Source organism: Schistocerca piceifrons, chromosome X, assembly GCF_021461385.2.
Source record: "Schistocerca piceifrons isolate TAMUIC-IGC-003096 chromosome X, iqSchPice1.1, whole genome shotgun sequence".
NCBI classification, from domain to species: domain Eukaryota; kingdom Metazoa; phylum Arthropoda; class Insecta; order Orthoptera; family Acrididae; genus Schistocerca; species Schistocerca piceifrons.
This window is the reverse complement of record NC_060149.1, coordinates 55,318,431-55,343,560: the sequence shown is the minus strand read 5'-3', so window position 1 is coordinate 55,343,560 and position 25,130 is coordinate 55,318,431. Positions and strand designations below refer to the sequence as shown.

Here is a 25,130-nt window from a genome sequence, read left to right as displayed (position 1 = left end):
TGCTGGCGACGATCATCAGAGGTAATGCAGAACCGTGGTTCATCGCTGAACGCAGTGCGACGCCAGTCATCAGCCAGCCGTTCGTGCTTCCCGGTAATGACACCACTTCAAACGCGACCGTTTGTATTGTGGAGTTAACGGCAGCCAGCACACCTTACGGCAATACTCGGCTGCTGATAGTGTCCGTCCAGTGGTGCAGAACGACCAAGAATTTTGCAGGGAAGCCATTACTTGTTCTCTGATAGCAGGCGCAGCTGTGAAGGGGGAGCGCAATATGGGGCTCCTCCTTTGTGGTGGTCATACTTGGTCGACCGAACACGTTGACGACGATTATGCCTGCTCTCGTAGTCCAATATCGGGCCACTGTCACTTCTGAATGCTCCACAAATCTGGTACTGCACGATCTGACCGGCCATCCAAACTGAGACCCGCAATGAGGCCCTTTCCAAACTCTGTCAGGTGGCGATGACGTTGTTTTGCACCAGTTAGCAGAATCTCCGTGTCCTTCAAAGCATGTGTTTTTCATACATAACCTATGACATGCTCAACCATGAACGGAACGAACAGTCATTTAACTTAAATGTACCATACCGAGCCTGACAACAACACTAAAATCGAGTAACACTAACGCACTCTGGTGGCCGTTCCACTTGTCACATGGAATTTGCACACCTTCCAGTGGTGCATACTTGTACTAAATCACAATGAATTTGACAATGTCTTCTGGGTGCTTCACTATCTTTGTCAGCCTTTTGCTTTAAGCATTTCTTTGCTTTCTCCTCTGCACAGCACGTCGTCTGTTTCCAGAATGAGATTTTAACGTCGTCTGTTGTCTAGATGTTCTGCTGATACCTGCATCTGCGCATGAAATATGATAAGGAGACACACACACACAATATACACTTGGAAACACATGCGAAATTCTCAGGACTTCGTGCTGCTCTACACTGTTAATCGAGATACTTCGTTATTGTTTTCCTCCTCTATCTTATGTCTGAATATTATAAAATGCTTACTATTTAATGGGACATTTGTGAAATCCTTTTAGACGCATTATGAGACAGACCAGTGTACTGGTTTGCATTAGTTAGGCTTGAAGACACGTGCGAAACACCATGTATATAGGTAATACCTTGTAGTTATTCTTACTCAATTTCTGCTTCAGTTACGTTTATCGTGCAGATAACGAACCATTTTTGTCTTCTCTAATTGAATTTGTATCGTCCTTTTTGCCCTGTTTGCCCTGAACAAATTAGCATCTTCAGTGTTCTACAAAGGAATGATGGAGATAACTATTTAATTATAAATATTTTGTTGTAAGGTATGTAGTATTTCCTGGAATTAAATTCAGGTTGTTACCTTAACATTCACGCAGTTGACAATTGGGGGATTGTGATTTAGCACTTTCTGCAATGTCTCCTATGCTTCCTGTGTGCCATTTGGCTCATGTATAATCTCTAGATTAAACAAGATAAATATTTTAAGGGTTAAATGCAGCGAAATGCAAAGATTCTGATACGCAGTTAACTAAAAATGACTGTGTGAGGCAGCTAAATCAGGCCACCACAAATAGGTTTGGAACGTGAAAATAATCGAGCTCCGGTTACTTCTGTAACTGATAATGTGAAGAATTTTCTAAAGTGCGTAAGTAATTTTTTTCGTTTATAGCTGACAATTTATTGCATTGACTTTTTTGTAGTTTAAAAAAATAATGGAAATATGCATTAATGGAAAGAGGCTTCAAATAGGACATCAGTGTCGTAACATACATGTAATTTGAGAAAATGGTGACCAATCCACTGTCCCACCGTTCCACAAACGTCTACCCTACTGTACCAGATGTAAGCCAGGTGCGGTTCATGTGCTGATAATTATGACAGCCAAATCAAATATACAAATGTTGACTTTGAGAGTTGATACAGCCTCCAGACAATAGTGCACGTTGACTTTCATCTGGGCTTACCACAGAACAGGACAGTATTACATGGTATTTCCTGTCTCCGTTTACTTGCAGAGCTTTTAATTTTCTCCAGAGATAAACGGCCGGAAATGTTAACTCTGGTCAGCGTACAAGCTGTTTTGTGTTATCCGAGCAACCGATCCAATGATTTGCAAGTGTTCTGTCCACAATGTCAGCAGTTATTTGTGGGGAATGGGAAGGACGTCCGCTACATCGATTACTTTATGTCCCGTGATATATCACCCAAAAACTGCGCTAGTATATATTTTAAAATCTGTAGAAACTTGAAGCTATTTAGACTCCAATGAATGAAAGAGCGACCAATGATGCGATCCTTGAGACGTCCTCACCACACATTGACACACCTAGCGCATTATGTATCCACATCTGCCAGACAGCGTGGATTTTCAACTGGCCGGTAGTGGATATTGCGAAGACAGATTTGCCCATGGTTTGTAAGCGGTGCTTCATCCGTAGACAAAATCTTGCATTGAAACCCCGCGCCACTTTGTAGTTTTCGCAGACATCGTTCAGAAAACTGTATGCGATTTTGAAGTTCATAGCCGTGAAGATATTGACGGAATGAAATGTTTAAAGGATGTAATGCATCTAAATGTAGAATTGGCTGTACACTCCTTTGGTTGAGCATAATTTTATGCAAAACTACATGCGTCTGCCACATTTTCCGCTATAGCTCGCTGAAAACTGCACCTCCACGTGTTTACTCCTTGTGGATGCATTTGGTGTGTCCTGTTGTACTTTTCTCAGCCTGTATTGTGGTTCGACTAATGCCTCCACAAGAGTCAGTGAACACACATAAATCGTAGGAGACATAAAAGTGGGTGTAACTTTTCCCTTGCAGGGAACACTACATATATCACAATAAAATATTTACAATTAAACAATTCTCTCTTGCTTAGGTGTAGATCACTGATTGGGCCTAATACAATTAGGAGGAGCGCGTTCCCAGAAACCAGTAAAAATATGGCTTCAATATCTAGCACGGCACTATGAACCGTCACTCGTAGCACTGCATGTCTTACCGACAAAACTGACAGCTCAATGGTTTTTATTTTGGCCGACTGTCCTTCTCGTCCGCAGAAGAATAATTTATAGGTTATAAATGAAACATGCACTACACCTACGTAATATTCTACAATATTTATTTATGAATATAGACTCTACAATATTTTATTATCTAAATATTAGTTGTACAGACAAAATTTTAGGATATCATTCAAGTGCCATATGATTATCATCCGAAACAGTGTTTAAATTTCTAGAACGTTTCTTTAAAGTTATTATCGGAAGTACTGAGTCCAGTCCAGTTTTAATGAAGATGAGTGCACGCATGACGTTGCACGCGCCCAGACTTTAAGCCACACGATTTTTTTTAAATAGGGCCAACTTCGAGTCTTAATTTATGAGAGCATATTCAAGACATAAGCAGCCTGTGATTTGTAACACATTTCTCCTGTGACACATAATGTATCGAGTTCAATAACCCTTTCTACGAAAAGTCGAAGATTGCCATATATATGTACGAAATGTTGTGTCTCGTATAAGACCGCAATTTATACTTGACACTTCTGGATGTTGTAAGCGATATTAAATAGTCGAAATTATACGCCTTTCCGTAAGTGGTCAGTTTCTGTGTTATAAGAATAATAAAATGGCTTCATGTATTCAACCACAAGACTTATTGATGTTCAAATGGCTCTGAGCACTATGGGACTTAACACTTTTTGATGTCTCTTACATGAGTTTTAGATATTCTCGATAAGACGACCATCAGATTGTTTGTACAAAATATATCACAGCAGTAAGATCTGATAGTCTCGATCAGCGCAGGGTCAATCAGCAGCACGTATGACCCGTAAAAGCAAAGCTTCTCACCTAAGGGGTCAGACACATTTCCACAATCGGTTGTTCGGAACTGCTAAATATGCCGGCGAGCAGTCATGTGCAAATATAATTTCTTCACGAATATTCAGTGACACATCTTCCGTGCAAACACTCAGTGTGGGTAGCGTACCCTGCTGGGGAAAGTATGTAACAGAGATCGGTATTGCGGAGAGAATTATAAATGTGAGTCTGTCTTGTTTCCCTTCTAACACAGAAAGGAGCCGTGCTCATGCATATTTATGAGCGTTGTGTTTCTACGTCTCGTCTGTTATGCAACAACTATCAATAGACCCTCACCGACGATAAAACGAATGAGGAATTTATATAATAAATGATTTTTATTCATTGGACGCAAACGTACAGAACGGCAATTGTTCAGCTTTCACAACTTTCACAAAGCAAGTTAATTATTGTGCAAGAGAATTCGTTTGTACGTCCGTTGAGAGCGCGTTGTTTAGTTGCGCCCCCGCCGCTGGGTATCGAACCATCAGCTCCTCGTGCTGTGGCTGGTGGTGGCCGGGCCACATGGGATTTGGTCGGTTTGTGTGGTCGCCTCCGCAGCGTTAGCATGTTACAAATTTGGGTCCAATTCTCGTGCCCATTGTACCATTTCGCAGTTGAGATAAGTGATTAGAAATTGTTTGATACAAACTTCCAGTAGTGATTGATTTTGTCCAGAAGTGCGTGTAGGTTCTTGAAATAGCCGCGGCTTGGTTTTGTGGCGGTGTTCGTAGCGACAAACACTTGGCTGTAGAAATGGCTTACGAAGTCACCGCCACACTTTTAATAGCGGGCCGACCGGTCCGCTGGAACAGTGAACAGAAAGATGAAAGCCCAAACACTCAGATTAAATGAAAGTCGGTACTTATCTTTATTCATGAAGATACAGAAACACAGTAGTGAACTCGGTGTCTACAGAAATCTGTCTAGTTCGAGTCGGAGCGGCTAGGTCAGCGTCGGCTGACGACAAACAACAACTCTGCTGCGATGAACACACAACTGACTAGCAAGTACACAATTCGGTGGCGAGTATACAACTGAGCGGCGAATACAGAACTGACCTAGCGCTCGCGACTCCAGCGCTTAAGAAGCCAGAAGCCAGCGGTGGCGCGCGCAGACTTGCGGCGATTTCCTGTCTCGCTGGCGCTGTTTATGCGGACGGCGTCCGTACTTTGATGCTGCCAACCTTTTGGCAGCGGGCTCGGTTGGCATTACTGGCTAGGATACAACACTTGGATAGCTTCTTTATTATTTCGATGTGGTTATTAGCCGATTTTATTCCATCTTGATTAAAGATATGTCGTAGATATTTTACGATTTCTTGAGGAAAAAAGGCACTTGCTCAATTGTTATACCCTATGCTTCAAGCGGAGTGCACAAGACGCACATATTGACCATGTCTATCTGCATCATCCAAATAACTGACGCATACTATGTAAGTTGCATCACCTGGACTGTTACTGAGGGATTATGTCCAGAGTGCTGCAACGCCAAGTGACAATATAAACCACAACAGATGTCCATTACCATAATTTTTTGTCGTTTGTAAACAATCTTGTTGGAGACCAAATTAGAGAAATTTTGACCTCCTGAGAGAGTCCATTACCGTTCTTCCGTTCTTTTGTTGGGTTTACATCTGTCATCGTTTTAGTGTTAAACGCAGAATTTTAATCTCCCCGAGTACGTTACAAATTAGACCCGAAATGTGGCTCGTTGGCCCGCACTGTAGGTATACCTTGTGGCTTACTGAGCGAATTCTTTTACACCTACGTCTACACGGATAATCTGCAAATCACATTTAAGTGCCTGGAAGAGGATTCATCGAACCACCTTCACAATAATTCCATCCGCCCCCAGTATCTGAGTGGTCAGTGCGACAGGATGTCAATCCTCAGGGCCCAGGTTCGATTCCCGGCTGTGGCGTAGATTTTCTCCGCTCAGGGACTGGGTGTTGTGTTGTCTTAATCGTCATCATTTCATCACCATTGACACACAAGTCACCGCAGGGGCGTCAAATCGAAAGACTTGCACCCGGGAACGGTCTACCCGACGGGAGGCCCTAGTCACATTCACAATAATTCGATATTATTCCAGTCTCGTGCAGCGCGCGGAAAAAACGAACAGCTGTATCTTCCCGTGCGATCTCTGATTTTCCTTATGTAGGTCGGCGTCAACAAAATATTTTTGCATTCGGAGGAGAGAGTTGATGATTGAAATTTCGCTAGAAGATTCCGGCGCAACGAGAAACGTCTTTGGTTTAATTATGTCCACCCCCAATCCTGTATCATTTCAGTGTTACTCTCTCCCCTAGTACAAAACGTGCTGCCCTTCTTTGAACTATCTCGATATACTCCGTCAATCCTATCTGGTAAGGGTCCAATACCGCGCAGCATTATTCTACAAGAGGACGGACAAGCGTAGTGTAGGAAGTCTCTCTAGAAGATCTGTTAAATTTTCTAAGTGTCCTGCCAATAAAACGCAGTCTTTGGTTAGCCATCTCCACAACATTTTCTGTGTGTTCCTTCCAATTTAAGTTGTAGTAAACGTGGCACTGGAGGAAATACGGCACTACTGACTGCTTTAATTTTGTGTGCGCCAAATATTTGTTTGCACAGCTAAGCCTAGAAGGAAAAAATGGAGGATCCTGCTGTTTGATTGGTCTAGATTAATGGTATTCAATCTGTGCGCCGGGGCGAGTTTTCTACCACTTTTTATTGTACTGTAACTTTATTATAAAGTTGATAAAGATGATAAACTACGGAAAAGTTTTTAAATTTGGCGAGTGGCAGTAAAAAGCGAGAGATTGCTGAGGACAACAAGGAAAGTGGTAATGAAGGTGTGAAAGCCAAGCACAGGAAAAACGCCGATAGCTATTTAGATTTTAGTTCCACGTGCACTATTGTGAACAATGAAGCGCGTCCATAGAGGATTTCTTTGTGTTCGAAAGTATTTGCTGTCGAATAAATGCTACCTAGCAAATTAAAGGGTCATTTAGAAGATATTCATAATAATCACGCAGTCAAACCAAAAGAATAATTTTCTAGAAAACTAAGTCAAATGAAAAAACAAAAATCATCATTTTTAAGCGGGTGAAAATCTCGAATAAAGCACTTTTAGCCTCCTACAATGTAGATTATCGAGAGGCAAAATGTAAGAAAGCCCATACTATTGCGGAAGTACGAATTCCACCGTGTGCTGCTGACATGGTGTCCATTATGCATCTACATCTACATCTACATTTATACTCCGCAAGCCACCCAACAATGTGTGGCGGAGGGCACTTTACGTGCACTGTCATTACCTTCCTTTCCTGTTCCAGTTGCGTATGGTTCGCGGGAAGAACGACTGCCGGAAAGCCTCCGTGCGCGCTCGAATCTCTCTAATTTTACATTCGTGATCTCCTCGGGAGGTATAAGTAGGGGAAAGCAATATCTTCGAGCCGGCCGGGGTGGCCGAGCGGTTCTAGGCACTACAGTCTGGAACCGCGCGACCGCTACGGTCGCAGCTTCGGATCCTGCCTCGGGCATGGGTGTGTCTGATGTCCTTAGGTTAGTTAGGTTTAAGTAGTTTTAAGTTCTAGGGGACTGACGACCTAATAAATTAAGTCCCATAGTGCTCAGAGCCATTTGAACCAATATATTCGATACCTCATGCAGAAACACACTCTCTCGAAACCTGGACAGCAAGCTACACCGCGATGCAGAGCCCATGGAAAAACAGCTTTTGCCCATTTCTTTGTCTGACACTATAATTAGTCGTCGAATTCATGATTTAGGAGAGCACCTTCGTGAACAAGTTACAGATAAAATGAAGGGGAGGGATTTTGGTTTGCAGCTTGATGAGGCCATTGATAGCAATAGAGATGCTTGTTTAATTTGCTATGTTCGATTTGTTGATGAAAACGAAACCAAATGACGGAAGATCTTCATCTTTGTAGGGAAATAAATGCAGACACGACAGGCAAATGTGTTTGTGTGTGCACTGTTGGTAAGCGATCCATGTCGGCGCGTTACAGTGGTCTACAAGCACTCACTCTCTCAAAGGTCCTGGTATTATGGGCATCCATTGCATTATCCATAGAGAAGCACTCCCTGGTCAACATTTGAGTGTTGATATGAAAGAAGTACCGCGGACTGTCACAAATATGGTGAATTTTATCTCAATTCGTGCTCAGACAACTAGATTTTCTAGACAAATGTGTCACGGTATATGAGGTTGAACATACATCTCTCTTATTTTAAAGCAGTATTCGTTAGCTTTCGAAGGGACCGTGCATTTTTGAACTTTGGAGAGACGTCTGTTCTTACCTGAAAGCAGAAAACCATATCAGTGCTTTGTGCTTTCTAGACCGTAGACTTTCGATTAAAGATCGCATACTTATACGATATATTTGAGAAGTTAAACTCACTAAATAAGTCTCCTGATGGAAGTGAAACTCATCTCATTCAATTTATTGACAAAGTTTCGGCCTTCAAGAAGAAACTTCTTCTTTGGAAGAGAAAAATGTACGATGGAGGAGAAATGGACTTCTTTCCATGTTTGCAGCATTTTATAAACGATAATAAACGGAATGGATAGTGTCTCGAAAGGAGGATATAAGATGAACATCAACAAAAGCAAAACGAGGACAATGGAATGTAGTCGAATTAAGTCGGGTGAAGCTGAGGGAATTAGATTAGGAAATGAGACACTTAAAGTAGGAAAGGAGTTTTGCTATTTGGGAAGCAAAATAGCTGACGATGGTCGAAGTAGAAAGGATATAAAATGTAGACTAGTAATGTCAAGGAAAGCGTTTCTGAAGAAAAGAAATTTGTTAACATCGAGTATAGATTTAAGTGTCAGGAAGTCGTTTCTGAAAGTATTTGTATGGAGTGTAGCCATGTACAGAAGTGAAACATGGACGATAAATAGTTTGGACAAGAAGAAAATAGAAGCTTTCGAAATGTGGTGCTACAGAAGAATGCTGAAGATTAGATGGGTAGATCACTTAACTAATGAGGAGGTATTGAATAGGATTGGGGAGAAGAGAAGTTTGTGGCACAACTTGACTAGAAGAAGGGATCGGTTGGTAGGACATGTTCTGAGGCATCAAGGAATCACCAATTTAGTACTGGCGGGCAGCGTGGATGGTGAAAATCGTAGATGGAGACCAAGAGATGAATACACTAAGCAGATTCAGAAGGATGTAGGTTGCAGTACTGGGAGATGGAGAAGCTTGCACAGGATAGAGTAGCATGGAGAGCTGCATCAAACCAGTCTCAGGACTGAAGACCACAACAACAATGAAATGTTCAAATGTATGTGAATTCCTAAGGGACCAAACTGCTGAGGTCATCGGTCCATAGACTTACACACTACTTAAACTAACTTAAATTAACTTATGCTAAGAACAACACACAAACCCATGCCCGAGGGAGAACTGGCATCTCCGACGGGAGGGGCCGTGCAGTCCGTGACATGGCGCCTCCGCTGCCACTCCGCGCGGCAAACGACCATGAAATAGGCCTTACTGCAAATACTTTTTTCTGTAATTTAAGGACATTTATATTTTCACGTTCATTTTGAAGCATACTATCTTAAGACCAGTAATATGTTTCAGTCGGTTGAAAATCCCTTCAGTAATGATTTTACTGATGAGATCAGTACTGCAGAAGAAGAAGAGTTTATAGAACACTCATCGGATTCTTCACTAAAAGTGAAGTTTTCATCAGTGACATTGCCAACATTTTGGTAGTTCGAAGTGATTAACACATGTTTCATCGCCTGTGACGATTTTTGAGAAAACGTTGTCACGATCAGCCTCGTATCGCGCAAGCAATTCCTCACAGATCGTCCATCGTTGCTCTTTACGGTCCTCTGTTAGGCGACGGGGAACCTAGAGGGCACCAACATTTGAGTACCCAACTGATAAACGAGTGTGTCAGCACTGCCAAAGAGACGTCCAGTTGCGCAGCTAAGTGTTTGACTGTGATTCGAAGATCCCCTCGAATGAACATTGCAGGTGTGACGGCTGTGCGGGGCCGCGCAGCACGTGGGAGGTCGGACAAGTTGGCGCGACGTTGTTGCTATTAGCACAGACGCGTCGCCAAAGTTTCACCGTTGACATTGTGCAAGCGTCTATGAATATCTGAGATGCTCTGGTTTTCGGCCAAAGGAAAATTAATAACAGCTCCCTTCTTGGAACGCACCTCCGGTACAGACGCCATTTGAAAGCTACGCATCTCGCTGTCACCCATCGGAACTTCATGAAACTATAGGAACTGAAGCGTCAATATTCCACGATATCTCACAATATATTCCACATTTTTCAACGGAAATTGGCTGAGAAAGAAATGTGTTGTATAATATATTGAACGCTCCTCGTAGTTACTCAGATGAGCCACGAACTGAAAAAAGTTGAAAACCATGGGCATCAAATCAACAGTACCTTGCCCGCTCTGGGACTTGATCTGCACTATATTATTATACCAGTTCGACGATGGTACTCTGCGTTTGTCATATTTGGGTAAAATAAGGTTTCTTCTCTTTTATTTAGGTATGCTTGTTTTTCTATACACAGGGTGTTTCAAAAATACTTTTGCAAACCTTGGGGCAGGTTCCTAACACCAAAACACAAAAAAGTGCATATAATCATATGTCCAAAAAATCCTTCGTTTTCGAGTTATTAACGGAAGTTGACGTCCAATGACTTACCAGGGACCGCCCAACAGCTCCACTTATCTATGCGCCCATTTGACGCATTGTTTCCTAGATGGTGTTGAGTTGCCAGGGAGACTTGTTTATACTCGTCATTCGTCTGTCTTCGACGTGTTTATTGGGTTCATGTACTGTAGGTATGTGTTAACTGAAAGTGCTCCGTTCCAACACAGCAGGATATTCATTTCGTGAGCAGGCAGACATGATCTTTATGTACGACCTTGCGAATGGTAATGGACATAAGAGTATACAGTTGTATCAGACCAAAGACAGCCGGATCGTCCTACCTTTGGTGTTGTGGATCGTCGCGTTGCCAATACAGATCCGTAGCACAACAGCCTACAGATTTAGGCAGGTCATTTGTTGCTCATATGCCTGACCAGGAAGAGTTGTATGGACTGTCAAAGAAGGGCCAGTTCAACTCAACAAGAATGGTCCTGGTATGTGGTACATCACTAAGTTCAGCATCGAGGATACTTTACGACCAACTCAGGTATCCGTATCATTTTCAACTTGTGCAGAGCCCCATGCCTATCACACACCGCAGGAGAACTTTTGCCGATGGTTTCTGCACAAGATGTTTCTCTCTTCAGTTATGTTTACAGACGAAGTAACGTTTGACGGGGTGGAATAACAAATTTCCACAACCAACACATATGAGCCGATTGCAATCCTCGTGCTGCGGTACAGGTTAGAAAATGTTCAAATGTGTGTGATATCTTATGGGACTTAACTGCTAAGGTCATCAGTCCCTAAGCTTACACACTAGTTAACCTAAATCATCCTAAGGACAAACACACACACCCATGCCCGAGGGAGGACTCGAACCTCCGCCGGGACCAGCCGCACAGTCCAAGACTGCAGCGCCTGCGACCGTTCGGCTAATCTCGCGCGGCTACAGGTTAGACATCAGAATCAATTTAATATTAATTTGTCACTTTAAATTGTATGTGACTGTCTGCTAGGACCATACATTCTCCCAGTACATCTTACAGGTGCTGTCTACGTGGGCTTTATTCAGGACACCCTCCAAGACCTACTACAAAATGTGCCATGACAAGCAAGGAGGAACAGGTAGTTCATGAATGATAAAGCTACAGCACATTTCAGCCTGAGTGTTCGAGAGGCACTGGCCGGTATCTACCATGACAGATGGATAGGTAGAGCAGGATCAGTTCCATGGCCTGCATATTTCCCCGACTCAGTCCTTCTGATTATTATGTCTGCGGAGACGTTAAACAACTGACTTATGCAGCAGACCATCCATATGCAGGAACCCTTCATCAACATGGAAGCCTACGAGACGATTGTAAATCATCAGTGATTATTTGAAAGGATTCGAAAGTCTATAATTCGACGAGTGCATTGAGGCATGACGTTCCTTGTTTTTAACTTGAATGAACCCTGTATCTGACGTCTGTTAATTAATCATCCTGCAAATTAATAAATTATGAATCCCTGGCAGGCATTGACAATATGATAGTTAATTCCCCAAAAAATGAATTTCGAGTCCAATGACTAATAAATGAGAGAAGATTCACAAATACTTCGGTTTATTCTGATGAAGTTATTCGTAATACAATTGACAAACAACGGCAAAATGAGTATTATAAAACTTTGGCACATCTGATAAAGGGGGTCGGGGGAAAGATTCTAATAATTGCGCAGGTCAAATAATTGCAGTCGCAAAGTTGCACCGTGATTGTTGTGAAGTTAACTGAAATCCAGAAGGGAAAACTTTGTACTTTTAGTCGGAGTGGGAAGCAGACAGGTCATTGAATCTAATTGCAAGTCTTCAGAGTGAAGCTTGAAGTCATCGGAATACTATAAAATGAGTTTAATTTCCCTACACATTGTCTCGCAGTTCCAGCTCAATCTCACAATAGTAAATTGTAGGTGGGGGCTAAAGTGACTGCAGAATCAGTCACTGGCAGCACCAACGATCCTCACCTATAGCAAAGTGTAAATCAGCCTGAAATTTCTGTAAGTCCCCCGACACATCAGCGCTGGTGGTGGCGCTGTCGGGCGATGGAGGCTCTCGAAGATCAAGCCTCTCAAAGAGATCTGACGTCAAGTACAACGTGACAGTGTGAAGTCATTTCTGATCGAATGATTACTGGAAGGAAACATCGTATTGCTGCGGTTTGCATCTCTTACTGCGTTGAGACTGGCTGAGCTTCTGATCTTCCGAACACTGACCGATAAAAATGTTTCCTAGAACACACTAGTCCCCTTCCCAATACTATCCTCTGCTCAGTTAACAAGTAACATGCGACCTACCATTTTACGGAAAATCGTCTTACTCTCCATCCATCTCTCTCTGTGACCTGTGAAGTGTTTCCTCATAGACACAGTCGAGTTTCTCAGTCTAATGTTTAATTTTCCACGTGAGACAATCCTTACGATTCTTATGTCCTGTAAACATTTGTTTTTTGAGAAGCCAAACATCCACTGGTGTCTGATGCTTCCAAAGGCCCAAAAACTGTGGGTCAGCATTCCATTTCCGAGATGTTTGTCTGTGGCATCCAGTGCCTTCCAGAGAATAACTCGGCTTCCGACTTTTGTGCATCTTAGTGCCTCCTGCTAAAATCGTTCCTCCTACTTCCACTCCTGGGTTGCAATTGCTTGCAACAGGGGCCTGTAGCCACAGGAGATACTATCTGGGTTTGTCACGACGCACCGGGTGCCTCCATGCGACGTTACAAAAGGCTGTCTAGCAATTCGTGCGGGCTATTGACCTATGCTTCCTCCCGCGCGTCCTTCCATGAAATGGCTCCAACGGTGTCACCCTAATTTGCTTTTCTGGTGGTCCAGGAGCTTCTGCACAGTCCCAAATCTGCGTTCAACGTACTCTCATTTATATAGAGCATGCAAATCCGAATAAAGAGTAAATCAGGAGTAATGTTACATTAGTCACATACCGACAATCACTTGTACAGAGATCTACCATATCCCTCAGCGTCGGTTAAATGTACCAATCAAATGGGTCTTTCGTTATGATTTTACGTAATTTACAGGAATGTTTTCAGAAGAACGGTCGCGTAACAGCCCGTGTGTTTAGAAGAAACACGAGAAATTTTGAGAATTAATTATGAGTTTCTGTGTTATTAGTTCCAATAGATTAAATTGAAACTTTTGATAAATAACTTGAAAATGAAGGATTTTCAGACATATGTTTACGTGAACTTTTTTACTTGCTTTGATGTACGGAAATTGTCCCCGCAGTTTGTAAAAGTATTTTTGAAACACCCTGTATATATGAAATTATTAACTATTCATCATTTTGTAATCTATTCTTTGTAAGATGTAGACTGTCCAGCACTGGTTTCCCTTTTACTGTGAGATCTGGAGATGGTCATTATGTACCGAAATCGATAGTCTGACATTAATTATTTTGTGATCATTGACTGGAACTAAAGAAAGAAAACCCTGTTTATTATACGACATGCATATTTGTCTCAGATGTGCAGGCACTGATAATTTTTTTAGAGAAACCCATTCGTGGTGTGTCGGTATTTCCCAGTATCTGTACGATTCTATGCAATATACCTTCGAACATGCGTGCATTTGCCAATAAGACTTCCAAAATTAGTTTCAGAGGTTATATTGCTAGAAGTAAAACATCCTTTCCTCTAACTAACCTAATAAATAAATTGCGAGTTAAAGAACCTGCATTTGAAAGTTGGCATTGCTCGTTCATGCAAGTAAATACACAATAAAGATTAAGGCCATGAGATTTGTCTGAACAGGAGGTGTATATTTGCATTGGCACCATCCGACTTTTTGTTGTAATGTAAGATTGTCGCACCACTGTAGCTGTGCATTAGTTTATCAAAGTTATCACTGGGCAAATTAAAACTGGTATCGAACTGCAATGTTTTCTTGTCAGACATTGGTGAAGTTTCTAAGAAGACGCTGTATTTCCACATCAGACTTGATGAGAAGGAAGTGCTGTGGGTGAGCCATCGATAAAACATTAATCTGATGAGTCACATGATGTTTATTTTCCAATCTTCCTAATGTAGTTTGAGTCTCGGTTATGTGATGTGACGCAAAAATCGCTGTCCAGAGTTGCCCTCTTACTGATCTCTTGTAAGTCTTGTGTAACTGGAGGGTTGGTGCTGTGTCTACAAATGTGTTCAAATGTGTGTGAATATTTAAGGGACCAACCTGCTTAGTCATGGGGTCCCTAGACTACACACATCAGATAGAGCACATCCACTGCTGTCAGATGTGTGTATGTTGATAACCAGCTCTATACTGCTAGAAATTGTCAAAAGAACTATATAATACTACAAGGTACCACCGGGTGGTAGCAGTTTCGTACATAACAACAATAACGGAGGAACAGCGGTAAGCTAAATACAGAGTAAAGCAATTCGTTTATATTAACAACAAGCTTACAAAATTATTTCCACATTGTACGGCATGCAGTGATTTTTTCCCCTCGCACTGATCGAAAAATATTTAGTAAAAATAATTTTCATTATTGTGCCATAATACAATCCGAAGTTAAAATACAGCAACAACAAAAATAAAGCATCTTAAGGTACATGAGAGTATGCGGAGTATAATAGTGTATATTACGAAATTGAATATTGACAATATGCGCAGAGGCTAGAGCTATGATTACAACTGGACAACGTTTTATACCACTTGCAGCAAGACAGTAACAGCAACAACAAATCAACATTAGACAGCGTAAAATGATTTTCAACAAATTTGATAAAGCTGTTAACATAATTATAACGAAAGTTGTAGTAACACATGATGTATCTCATGAAAGTCTTAACTGGGCTATTTAATGCGGGAATTTACCTGAATTTCTGAGTAAAAATTTAGTTATTACACTTCATGAATAAAAATTTGCCGATGTTGCTTATATGATAAGAACAAATTGATTAAAACGTAAAAGAGCCCAAGTACATAACCAAGGAAATAATAAAACATTATGGGCAAGATAAAAATTTAGAGAAAGCCAATCGGCAAAATAGATTTACATTCTAATTAAATGCGTGTAAGGTATAATGACTTGACAAGTAATCCAAGGTCTAGGTTATAACCCGATTGAGGTAAGGATAACGTGTAGGCTACTAATGTGGATAACAATACGAACACAACAAGCTTTACAATGATTTGTATTAAAAGTAGATATGTATGCAATACAACGATGACGTGAATATGAAAGTTATAGGAACGAAAAACAAGTGCTTCCTAATGTATCGTATACAATAGTACGGTATGTAACCTGAGGTCTGGGTCGTCTGGACCTCACGGTATGTGGGCTAGCGCCTCGTTGGAGGTACTTTATTATAAAGTCATTTATTGGGATAGTATAATATGTCACAAAAATACATGGATAAGAGACAGGAGATAAATCATCCATCTTTAACATCATCACATTACAACATGGAACCATATGATAGGTATCTGGGGGTCTATGTCATGGTAGTGACGTACGTCCATCACAACGGCAAATTACAGTCTTCAAAATTACTCGAATGCAACATCGTAGCAGCACATAATCTGATAGGTTCTCATGTTCATTGTTTAAGGGAAGTGAAACGGTTAACGATTAACATGAAAGTGACTACAATTTTTGATATAAAATGTATAGAAGCTTGGTTCTCGATGTCTGGGATAGTTTAAATATAAAATGTATTCGAATCACACGGAGTACAGCTCAGTTAAGTAGGTAACGAACCAAGTGGAGGGAACGTAGAGACAAATATTACTTACAGATTACAACTAACATGAAAGATGATTCTGATTACTAGTTAAACATTCGGTAAGGTTGTTGCTTGCGATCTAAGTGAGCTTATGGTTACAGTAGACAGTGACACAAGACACATTTATGATTATTAATTTAAACTGCCCATTTGATGCTGGAAGTCTAGGTGAGCTCAGGTGTAGAACTGATCACCGATAACAGTATATGACATGATAGATATTCATGTTAATAGTAAAAAGGACTACAGCGCTTAAGGTTTGCAACTAAGGTGAAATTGAATTCGGACTATTAATTTAAAACATATACGACAATTTGGTGCTCGAAGTCCAGGTGAGCTTCGATACGGGAAATTGACAGGACCAAGTAGAGTATAAGTTAAACGAGAGGGTAGCAAACATAATCACGGCAAAGTCAGTGACAAGATTCACTAACGCTAAACGGCTGACGTCGGAACGATTTCAAATTATACATCTGAATACGCCAAAACTTGGTGCTCGAAGGCTACGTACTGTAAGTCAAGGTGTAGACAGTGTTAATCCAAGACGTAATAAAGCTCCAGCAAGTGGCTGGAAAACAAATTGTGAAAGGAACAGTAACAAAGAACAGGCACACTGTGTAGTAATGTGACGATGTTTAAGATGACGTGGTTTACCTCCTGTTTCTTGTCCATGCATTATTGTGGCATGTTATATTAACTTAATAAATGGCCGTATAATACAATACTTCCAACGAGGTGCCAGTCTGCATACGATGAGGTGTAGATGACCTAGACCTCGGATTACATATCATACTATTCTATATTATGCATTAGGTAGTAATTGTTTTTCGTGCTTAATAACTTTCAAATTCACGACATCCTTCAATTACATATGTATTTCATATAAATCATTGCAAGGCTTGCTGTATTCACATTATTTTCCACACTAGTAGCCTATACTTTATCATTACCTCCCTCGATCTATGATTACTAGAATTTCCTATCAAGTCCTTATACTTTACACGTCTTTTATAGAATGTAAATCTATTTTGTAGATTGGCTTTGTCTTCATTTCTATGTTGCACATAATGTTTTCTTGTTTCCTTGGTTATGTACTTGGTCTTTTTCACGTTTTAGTCAACTTTGTGCTTATTATGTAAGCAACACTGACAAATTTTAAATCAATTTCACGAAGTGTAATAACTAATTTTATACTTAGAACTAAAGGTAAATTCGCATATTGGAGTAGCCCACTTAATACTTTTAGCAGATATATAGCGCTTTACCACAGCTCTCGTTGTAATTATGTTAACAGCTTTAATACATTTGATAAGAACGTTTTTACAGTGTAACTCTTGTTTGTTGTTACTGTTGCTGTCTTGCTGCATATGATATAAAGTGTTGACCATTGATAATCGTAGTTCTAACCTCTGTGCGTATTTTCAATATCGTAATATACACGATAATACCCCTCATACTTTTCTGCTGTCTTCTCGAAGATTTTGTAATTGTATGACGTCATGTATCTTAACATGTTTATTTTTGTATTATATATAAAAAGAAATGTATATGTATGTTGCTATTACTGTATTTTAGTTTCAGATTGTGTTAGCCCTTGATGCTGGTACATCTTTTCGAACGTAACGAAAATGAAAATTACTTTCACTAAATATTTTTCAATCAGTACGATGGAAAAAGTTACTGCATGCTATATAATTATGAGATAATTCTGTAAGCTTGTTGTTGATGTAAACAAACTTCTTTACTTTCTGTATAGCTTAACGCTGTTCCTGCATAATATGTTATTATGCGCGAGACTGCTGCCACCTGGTGGTAATCTGCAGTATTGTAAAGGTGAGAGAGGTTGGCTGTCTGGATGTGGCTGGGTTCTCTGTCGAAGATGGGGGATGTGGACAGCAGCAGAGGTGGGTCGTGGTGAAGATACAACAACACTTTACTAGTTCTTTACTAATTTAAATCAGTTCAGACATTCTTCTGATTGTGCACCATTCTCTGGCGTTGTCCGGAGTTCCATGGTAATATTGCAGCGTCACAGGCCCAGACGATGGCGTATGGCGGGTGGCGTGCCGGGAAACTGACCGTCTCCTGCATGCGAGGCGAGGTGAACCGGTAGGATGCGCCGCGCTGCGGTCAGTGGCGGTCACCGGGTCTTCTATAATGCGGAAGGTCGCGTCGGTCCAGTGGCACGGCGAAGGCGTCGCCCTGAATCGAAATCTCGACCGACTGTGTGGAGGAAGGACGGGCGGATGGCGCGGTATTGGCTGCCCGTGCTGGTCGGACAGGTAGAGGTCTCTCCTTCGTGGTCCGGTGGCGACAGAATTCACAGCGAGGATTCCCTGCTGACACGCGACAGGTGCCGAGTGTGGCCCTGCTATGCCCGAACGTGAAGTACTCAGCTAGGCGGACTTTTAAATGCTGGTTCCCGGCACTGAATTCCCGGACGGGCTGCGTTTCTGGGCCACTGCGAAACATCTGCAACAGGGCAGTAACAGGGGGTCTGGCGTAATCGTCGATTACGCCGAAGTCAATGGAGCCGTAGTGGCTTGTCCGCAGGGCATTGACACCCGGGACGGTATCACGGAAGTCTTGCTGCTGCTGAGGGGTGCTGATCGAGAAGGAGCGACGACGGGCTGTAGCCGATGCCCGTGGCCTGTGGCCTCATTTCGATGTTCGTGGTCCGACGACACGGGAGCCGATCGCGCAGTTCTGTGACCAGCATCTGCTGTCTGGCCTCGTTGCAGTTCTGGACTCTGACTTCTGCTCCAAGTTCTCCTATAGTTTTGTCCCGTAATAGTATATGTAGTTTTTTGACAACTTTCCGGCATTAGGGAGCCAGTTACCAACATACATACATCTGACAGCAGTGGACCTGCTCCATCTTATGTATTTGACTCCCCTGTGCCCTGCTGAAAAATTTATACCTTTTACACGGACAGAAAAGAAATTACAACACCAAAATATAATGTAAAGTAATGAAATTTCGGGAATACATTTCGCTAGTTAACACATTTCAGAGATTAACATTGCAAGAGCACAGTTAGCCATTGCAAATGTGAAATTCTGGTACAGTAATAACCGGTGTAAGCGCCAGAATGTTGAATGCAGACAGGCAAACACGCATGCATTTTGTTGTACAGGTGTCGGATGTCAGTTTGTGCGATGAAGTTCAGCGCCTGTTGTACTTGGTCGGTCAATACAGTGACGGTTAATGCTGTTCGTCGGTGAGGCTGGAGTCGTCCGGTGATGTTCCATATGTACTCGACTGGTGATCGAACAGACCGAGGCAATATGTGGACAATCTGCAGAGCATGTTGCGTTACAACAGCGGTATGTGGGCGATCGTTATACTGTTGGAAAACACACCGTGGTATGTTGCTGAAGAACGGCAGCACAACAGGGCGAATCACCAGACTGACTTACAATTTTGCAGTCAGCGTGCGTGGGACAACCACGATAGTGCTAATGTTGTCATAAGAAATCGCACCCCAGACCATAATTCCAGGTGTAGATCATATGTGTGTATCACGCAGACTGGTTAGTTGCAGGCCGTCATCTGACCTCCTCCTAACCAACACACGGCCATCAGTGGCACCGAGGCAGAACCAGCTTTCATTGGAAAGCACAACAGACCGCTCTGGCCTGACAACACTAAAAACACAAATGGCGGTGCTTTGCGATCAGTGGAATGCACGATACAGGACGTTTGACTTGGAGCCGTCCTTGAAGTAACCGATTTGTGACAGTTCGTTGTGTCAATTTGGTACCGACTGCTGGTTAGGTTGCTGCTGTAGATGTAATACGATGCGCCAGAGCCATACGCCGAACACAATGGTCTTCCCTCTCGGTAATGCCACGTGGCTGTCCCGAGCCCGGTCTTTTTGGGACTGTACGTTCTCGTGACCAGTGCCGTCAGCAATCATGTACAGTAGTTACAATCCTGCCAAGTCTTTTTGCAGTTTGTCAGAAGGAATCTCCACCTTCTGGTAGCCCTATTACTTGACCTCGTTGAAACTCAGTGATACGTTGACAATGGCGTCTTTGTCACCTAAAAGGCATTTTTGACTAGCATCAACCCACCACGTCCAATCACAAAGGTGACTAACGCTCACGACCTTTACTGTGTGTACTTAAATCAAACCTGATTTGCATCCTCAAAGTGCCGCTACTAGCGCCGCTCTTATGCGACTGGTGCAAAATTTGAAAGGACATCATCCTTCAGAAGTAGAAACACGCCTACAACTTCCGTTTGTATCGTACAACTCCTTCTTGGTTTTGCGACTTTTCCGTTTTGTTGCATGGGACAGTCTTTTCTGTGAGGTAAACACTATGTTAGTCTTTGACGGTGGAGCCATCACAAACAATTTTAGTGCTTTCTTTTATGTAATAATATTAATTTCACAGTTTACCTCCATATTTTCAACGGCCATATGGCATTGTGCTGCACGTAGGCTCTTTTTAATTCACGCATCGGATAGTGTGTAAAACTGAGTTAACGTTTTTTCGAAATTATGTATGATAATTGTCAACCTTGTAATATACAGATGTAAAGGTGCAATATAACTTGGCTGAAACTAGTAACCAGGATGTGTATCAACTGCGACTAGGGCAACAAATCTTCTATTTTGCAAGCTTTTTTACACTGATATAGAGATCGCATTCTAGCAATGTCAGATAGTTACAAAATATGTAAACATTTTGGGCTGCAAAGAACGCTTCCACAAACATGCGTTATCTTAAACGTAGTCTTTAACGAACATAATCGAATACAGAAAAAGAGGAAATAATAAATCGGACATTATTTAGCGGCCCTAATAAGAAGGCTGATCATAAGGCAGCGGAAATGTGCGGTAATGAAAATAACCAGAATGAGATTTTCACTCTGCAGCGGAGTGTGCGCTGATATTACTTCCTGGCAGATTAAAACTGTGTGCCGGACCGAGACTCGAACTCGGGACCTTTGCCTTTCGCTGGCAAGTGCTCTACCAACTGAGCTATCCAAGCACGTCTCAACCCCCGTCCTCACAGCTTTACTTCCAACAGTACCTCGTCTCCTACTTTCTAAACTTTACAGAAGCTTCTGTTGAGTTTGGGAGGTAGGAGACGAGGTACTGGCAGAAGTAAAGCTGTGAGGACAGGGCGTGAGTGGTGCTTGGGTAGCTCAGTTGGTAGAGCTTTTGCCCGCGTAAGGCAAAGGTCCCAAGTTCGAGTCTCGGTCCGGCACACAGTTTTAATCTGCCAGGAAGTTTCAATGAAAATAACGTTTTTAAAATTTGTCCCTGGGTATGAAGGGTTTTCCAAGCATGGACGTATGTCAGTCCGTTGTTAGTGTGTGTGCGCGAGCGCGCTCCCGTGTGTGTTTGTGTGTGTGTGTGAGTGTGTGTGTGTGTGTGTGTGTGTGTGTGTGTGTGTGTAATCCACTGGATTATAATATTTAATGCTTGTAGCAAGGACTGACACGAAATCTTCCTATCCGAAAAGCAATGGTTTTTTTATTGTATGACGTGTTCAATCAGTTCTGATGCACCTGCCGGTTTATACGAGAGCTAGTATTTCCAACTTCATCTCTGCACACAAGAACTGCACAAGACGAAGTCGCCGTATCGTTTAGGAAGCTTAGAGTTGGTTCAAAAGGTTTCGTAATCTCAGGTGGGATATTTCTCTGAACGACGTACACCACACAAACGTTCGAGCCCACCGCCACTTCCAGCAGTAGCGCCCATCATAATTTCAGTTTTCCTTTTGTGGTTTTTAACAATGTAACTTGCAGAAAGACCTGAGCAACTGTGATTTGATATTTTTTTTCTTCAGTATAACCTAGGTTGCTCATAATATAAGAACTACTATACTCAGAGTGTTAATAAGGCTGAGAAGTAAGCACACTGCAGGTTACAGGTCGGTCGCACCGATTCTTGCCACTTTCGGAACACATGAAATATGACATGTTCTCCATTTCAACATGAAACTGACCCTTATTCTTAAACATGAAAACTCATTATTGTTTCGTTCATGTACTTGAGACCAATTTAAAGTTGCGGCTGGTTCATGATTTTGAAGCTAACGTCGGTATCGTCGCTGGTTGTGAAGTACTGTTGTATTTCCACATGGGGCCAGACAGATGTAAAACTAAATACGGTTAGTGCACTGTTAATAATGTAGCCTTATTGCTTTCAAAAAACATTAATTTTACAATGTTCTGTAGCTGGCCAACCTTTAAACCAGTACTCAGTTTTGGGTGTTTCTCTCGCATTTACATAAATCTCACTAGCAAATACAGTTAGAGACTGACGTCTCATCAACATCGACTTCAGTGGAGATGGAGCAGTATCTCAATTGGACACACTGTAATGACGCGATCGGTTTATCTATTTTGTGGTGTGGAATAACTGTGCATAAATAGAGTCACTGTTGGTAAAATTACTCGAATCCACAAAATGATCGCTCCACTGTAACTGTCGCTGTTACCAGAATAACTGGGTCGTATAGTACAAACTCTACTAAATGACCGTTGTGTTTGCATTCCATCCGATTGCTGATTATCGGATTACTCTTGGCTGATGTTTGTTAATGAGCCGACAATAAATTTCTACTCACGTGAGCCCAGAAAAATTTAGGAACTAATCTAAGCAAATTTGATTCATACTGTCGTAAATGACTTTCCAGTCAATTATGATTATTCCAGGAACACGCATAAAACACAAACTGCAGGGTTTATGACACTGTAAGTTGCGGTGTCGTGCTCATCGTACAGACGTGCAGACCGCGCAGCAGTGTCTCAGCTGTGTTACGACACAGAACAGTAAGGGGCAAGAAATTACCAGTTCTTATTAAAACTCGTATGCATTGTCACAGACAATATCAAGATAAGCCAGAGACGGAGGATGAAGCAGGAAGCATACCGATGATAGCAAGTGCGGCGGGCCTTCGACACATTTTGACATTCTCTACCGAGTAAGAAATACGCACTCAACATAAAGAGGACTGAGTCAATAAACTAAGGGAAAAGAGTCAAGCATCTTCGTTAGCTCGTAAGACATTGTGCAAGGAACTCTATCTCTTACACAAGAACACGTAGTAAAGACCTGATACAACAGATAAGAGTCCGTTAAGGAATGTAGCGAAATAAGGAGGACACATGCGGTTATTACGAATGTCATAGCCTCACACTATCTCTCTTTAAATACTCCAGTTTTCCAGCTCTCGTCAGTTGATCATTGTGATTGATGACATCCACAATAATAGCACTCGAGTCTACGATTCTACGATTACGGTACTGTAGTGGTTCTATGTCAGATGATCGAGCACAGTCTGTGAACTAGCAGAAGATGCACTTGAGATGATGGTCTTCACCTGATGAACTTCATGCTGTTCGCTGCCTACCAGCTACTGATGGAAAAACTGACTGTCTTGTGACAATACGACATCGCGGATTGCTGCAACACTGATCTTCAATGCGGAAGCCAGCAATAGGGCACCTTGTGGTCCACACTCCTTTTCAACACCCAGATGCCACCACTTGAGATCTACCACGCTGGTAGCGAGGAGATCAAACGACCACATGACTACCAACACCAGGTACATCGCTGATGGGTCATCAAAAGTCACTGTAGATTACGGAGTGGGACCGAGGAGACTCCAACACCCAGAGCATGACCAAATTTCTGCGCTTACCAACCGGCCACCCGGCATGAATCTTAGGTCTCTACCGTTCTCGCCTGAGCGTGCAGATGCTGAGCTAACTAAACAGACGTCAGCTAAAATCCAACATGAATCTGAATGAAGCAGCAGCCGAGGTTGGTGCGCGAGAGCATCGAATTGTAAACACAGTGAATAAATGATCGAATTTTAATAATGTTTTACTGGCACTGAAGACGCTTCACAGATTTCCAGCAGACATCCTCGTATCACAAAGGGATGTCTCCGCTTGGTCCCCTGCAGCTGTACGGAATTAAAGCGGAATCACTTTTGCCCTGACAGACCAATGGACCAATGGACTCAGGTTGTATGTTAATTACAGCTTCTCGTCCGGACTAGTTACATGCCTGCGTACAGTTCGCAGAGCATCTAGCTATAAACTCCACTGCTCTTCCATTTGGATTATGAGTACTACCAACAGAAATAGAGTTTCCCGAGCTCTCATTTTATACATACACTAGCTGAGAAACCTGGCACTGCCCAGGTATTTATTTATTCCAGTCTTCTATTACTCCACCTCCTCTTCCCTTCTTTCCTTGTCCGTCTCTACCTTCCCTCTCCTTGTCTATCTCCTACTCCCCTCCCCCATTCTGTCTGTCCAACTCCCCCGTGTGACGGTACAAACCCCCGTTCTAAATGAATAGTTCTAGTATGCAAGGTTTGCTTTGTGGAGAGCGAGTGCGCGACATGGTGCGCGATTCGCGGAAGCGCGTGGCGCGCCCGCGCGAGATTTGCAACGGTCGGTGGGATGTCTCTGCCGCCGGGCGGCCACGTGGCCCGCAGCTTGGGTCATTGTTTGGTTTTTCGCGCATAACACGAAAACTATGTAACTTACGGTGAAGAGCGATGTGGCAGTGGATTGTGGTCAGCAATATGCACCTTCTGAAAGATCGGTCTTTATTTCAAGTCACGAGACGCAAAAGTTATAGTAACCTCAAAATCGTTTAATATCACGAATACTGAAAGATTCATAAAAATAGTAAATAACAACTTCCTGGGATTAGCGAGAACTCATTAAAAACGTTTCGTCATAGCGGATCGAGTGCCGTTGTCCTATGTTAAGATTCATAAATAATTAAGCCCATAAAGAGCAATAAACAAAGTTTGATGAAAAATTGTTTATACAATTTAATAGAAAATTCATGACG

The 25,130-nt window shown here is 42.2% G+C and overlaps 1 protein-coding gene across 1 annotated transcript in view; it reads left to right on the top strand.

Annotated features, from left to right (window-relative positions):
- The window catches only part of LOC124722174, a 585,754-nt gene that overhangs the window by 51,435 nt on the left and 509,189 nt on the right, over positions 1–25,130 (top strand). The window lies entirely within an intron of this gene.